This window comes from Amblyomma americanum, chromosome 6, assembly GCF_052857255.1.
Source record: "Amblyomma americanum isolate KBUSLIRL-KWMA chromosome 6, ASM5285725v1, whole genome shotgun sequence".
Taxonomy (NCBI): Eukaryota; Metazoa; Arthropoda; class Arachnida; order Ixodida; family Ixodidae; genus Amblyomma; species Amblyomma americanum.
In genome coordinates, this window is record NC_135502.1 from 94,326,618 (window position 1) to 94,331,100 (window position 4,483).

Consider the following 4,483-nt stretch of genomic DNA (forward strand, 5'->3'; position numbering starts at 1 on the left):
AAGAGGAAAGAAAGCGCAAAAGGTGCCTGATGTGCTCGTTTACGGCCATGGTTTTCTTGAAAAATATGTCCGGCCACAGAAATTACTGCACAGCCGAGGCACACAAAATGAGCCAATTTTTTCTTCTGTTAATTTTCCCGTTCCACGGGAACGGCAAAATGCAGGACTATAGCTCTTGCTCACCCTAGCAAATGTGCAGGATCGCAACCGTTACTGGGGTCATAGAAGCGATGCACGTGCACATGTGAGATATGTCGCCACAGCATCGTCAGATGAGCACAGCTGCAGTCCGTGACGTCACGATGAGGTTCTCCTCCTTCCTGGTCGTAAGCACAGGATGGCCAACGTATATAACCCAGTATGGCGCGGCCTACGATTCAGTCTGTTCGTTGTATAAACAGGCGGTTTTGTTTTACCAGCACGATGACACCTGTCAGTAAGAGATGCGCTCGCCGCTTTTTACCATTCGCCGGCGTCACTGCGCTGTTGACACTCGTCGCGACGGAGGTAGTGCTCGGTGCGTGTCCGAAATCCCGTTCAGATGTGTACAGCGACTGCGCCTACACCGTATGCACGCCTCAGCAGTGCGCAGCCCAGGGTCTCGAGTGCTGTCCCAAACCATGCGGAGGCAGCTGGTGCGTCAAAGGTAGGGTACTGGCGTTGTGTTTAAGTAAACGGTGGCTAGAGGAATGTGAAGCATATGAAAGCAAACGCGAGCTGGTGATTTCCTCGACGAAGATAACAGGCCGATGTGGGTTTGGGTAGTGCTTGCAGCGTGTAGGACAGTAAACCGGAGGTTCAGTTGAGGTTTCAAGTACAGAGAGTATGGGATCAAACCTAGCAAAGGACACTAGAAAGCCGAGAATAGGGTGCCGTGATGAAGTCTCGGAACTTACCGGGACCCCTTGTCAAGAGTCTCAAGTCAGAGACAGGTGCAGGTTACTGGGAAAACCATTTTGTCCTGCGGTGGGCTTTGCTTAGTTGTTTTGGTTTATGGTTTATGGGTGTTTTACGTCCCAAAGCGACTCAGGCTAGAGGGACGCCGTAGTGAAGGTCTCCGGAAATTTCGACCACCTGGGGTTCTTTAACGTGCACTGACATCGCACAGTACACGGGCCTCTAGAATTTCACCTCCATCGAAATTCGACAGCCGCGGCCGGGCTCGAACCGGCGTGCTTCGGGCCAACAGCAGAGCGCCGTAACCACTCAGCCACCGCGGCGGCTCCTTTGCTTAATTGGTTATGATGAGAACAAGATCCGAGCACATGCCTGAAACATGGCGCTGAAAGAGACGCTTGAAAACTACTAGTTCGGAAGAAAGGGCAACATCATCATCCCTAACATCAGCCTCACTAGGCCCACTGCAGGGCAAGGGCGTCGCCATTATCTCTCCAATTAACCCTGTCTGGCGCCAGCTGCGGCCACCTTATCCCCACAAACTGCTTACTCTCATTCGGCCACCCAACTTTCAGCCGCACCCTGCTACGCATCCATTCCCTTGGAATCCCCTCCATTGTCCTTCAGGACCATCGGTTCTATTGCCTTCGCATTACATGCCCTGCCCAAGCCCATTTCTTCCTCTTGATTTCGACAAGTACGGCGGTAAATCCCGAATACGGAGTCGTCTTCGTGCTGGAGTTCGGGTTAGAGAAGCCACACACTTCCAAGCAACCAGGTTCACTACGCAGCTATTCGCCACGGTGTATTATTTCTTTGTCTCTAAAGTGAACAGCCGTATTATTTATGGCGTGGTGTTTTTTTGTTTTGCCTTTTATAGTCGCTAGTTGTCACTCCTTACTTCCATATAAAGTCACTAGTTTACACGTTATTCAAATCAGCTGCTAGCAATACAGTAACACAGTGACTCTCAAATTAAAGTCCTGCTTGAGCTCTTGAACACTACTGTGCAAGGAAAAGGTGGGCACAGTCACGAAAGTTACACATATATTTGTTGCACACTGGTGGCCATCTACAAAAAAAGTACAAGTCCTCCTTTTAATATACAAATGCACTCTAAGTCTCGCACGACAGACGCTATTAAAGAGCATTGCGCGCCAGGAATCGAGCTCTTTGAAGAAGAAATTGAGCTGCAAGAGAATGGAGTCGAGTGCCACCACAATGTTATTGACGAATGGGAAAAAGTATTCAGCACCACAAAAGAGGAACCGATTTACGGCAAAAAAAAAGGGATCGGGAACTAGCAGTCAAGAATCGAATGCTGGCTTAAGTGAGTCGAGCACCATGAAAATAGGACTCACTGTCGGTGAAACCAGTTTAAGCACCGACACAAAATAATCTGATTCCTGCAAAGAGGGGTCAAGCACCACTGAGAAGAATTCGAACATCAATAAAACGGAATCAACCAGTACAAAAATGGGCCGACTCCCGGCAAAAACAATTCAAACAGACAGAAATCAGCTTCTGGGTGAAAGATATTTGACAGGAAGAAAATTGAGCGCTGCTAAAATGGTACCTGCTACCAATAAGAGCAATTCAGAAACCACCAAAAAGGAACCTGATATCTTTATCCCACTGCGGGGGAACCATAACTAAGAGAAAGGAAACTCACAACTCTATTCACCTTAAGGGACAATAGGCATCTAATATTATTGCATGTTTTCTTCTTCAAAATGTACGTTAGACATTAGAATACATGGATCGACATGTATTATTCGCTTACAACCGCTAAATAATTAATAATTGAATTTCTTGTCTCATGCTGTTCCAATTTCATCAACCAAACGATGGCTGTGCCGTGCAGTTGAACTTTACGTCACGTGAGGCAGAGAAAAACCGCATATAAGCGCTTATAGGTAGTTTAAAAAAGAAAAAAAAACTTGGTGCCTTTAGTCCTTTACTGGCATGTTGCCTTTGGAGGTGCTACGCACCATGGCTCTTGTGGCCATTTTGAACACATACGCTGTTGTAGTTTATTGGCGTGTTTCACTCGTTAGGATGAGATTCCATGACGTCAGTCTTTACTTTCGTTGACATTTTCTTCCCACTTATCATTGACATGTTGCTTACAAGAGATAAAGCCGCATTTTTTTCTCATAGGCTATTACTGTCAGGGGTGATTTTCCATTGTTGGAGCGCCAGAAAAGACAGCGTTGGTTGTGATGATGGGATAATGGGCGGGCGTTTCTTAATATTTTCGCGTAATTGATTTCCAGTGAAACAGCGCAACGGCACAAGGCCAGAGGACAAGAAAGGACGATACACAGCGCTGACTAACAACAGAATGTTTAGAAACCCTGTGCTCCTCGATAGATAAGTGCAAAAAAATGAGCCTGAGCATGTTTTTTACAGCAAAAACTCATAAATTAGGTAAGCCTTTACGTGTAATTATTTCGGAGAATGGCGCGTGGCAAAAGTGTTTGGGGAAGTTTTTACAAAAGAACTTAGCTCTCTTAACTATTGACGACCCTTATCAGGTGAAAAAATCGGACGATGTATATGACTTTTTGAAGAATAACCAGGACAAACGGCTGCGTGCCTTCTCAATTGACGTAAAAGACTTGTATTATTCTATCCCACATGAAGAACTGCTAGAGTGCATGAAAGACGTAATTGACAGGTACGGAGCTGTTGCTTTTCAGAATGCCTCTGGCATCTCCGTACAAAGCTTCTTGGCCCTCTTACAAACATACCCTGAGTCCACTTACGCTGAATTTGATGGGCGTGTTTTTATTCAAAAGAAAGGGATATGCATAGAAGCGTGCATTGCTCCATTGCTCAGCGATTTTTACTTAGCCATGCTAGACAGGACCCTTGAAAATCCTCTCATTAGCTCAAATGCTGAAAAAGTTTTCCGTTTTGTAGATGACTACCTGATTCTGATAAAATCCGATGCGGAGAATTTTGATCAAGAAGTTAATGCCATTCTTTCAGTTTTTTCTGAAGTCCTCGCGCCTCTTGAAGTGACACACGAAGTACCTGTTGATGACTGCATAAAATTTCTTGACTTGACCCTGTACTTCACTGTTGCCCATATGTGCTGGTCTTTTGAACCTAGGAGCAAAAAGCCGTTGCTTCCGTACAGTTCCTCTCATTCGAAGCTCGTAAAAAGGGGCATCATAGCGTCTTGCTTTAGTAACTCCATGAAAAAATCTTGCACCCACAGGACTGCCAATAGTTTTTATTATCAGGTTCAGAGGCTCGTTACTGCAGGATACCCCCTCAACGTCTTAGCAGCTGTAGCGGAGGGGATGCTGAAAAAGTTAAAACTTTCCGCCGCTGTCGACCATAGTACCAGAAGAAAAAATGTGTCTGTGATACCCTACATTCATGTTGTATCGCATAATTTGAAAAGAATAGGTAAGAGAGCCGGAGTAGATGTTGTGTTTTCAGCTCCTGTGAAATTGAGAAGTCTGTGCGCGCGTGTAAATGGCCCCAAAAAGTCAAATGAAGGTGAACCCATCTGCACAAAAAAGCATGAGGTAAAATTTGTGAAGTGCGTAGAGAATCTGGTTTATTCGATCCC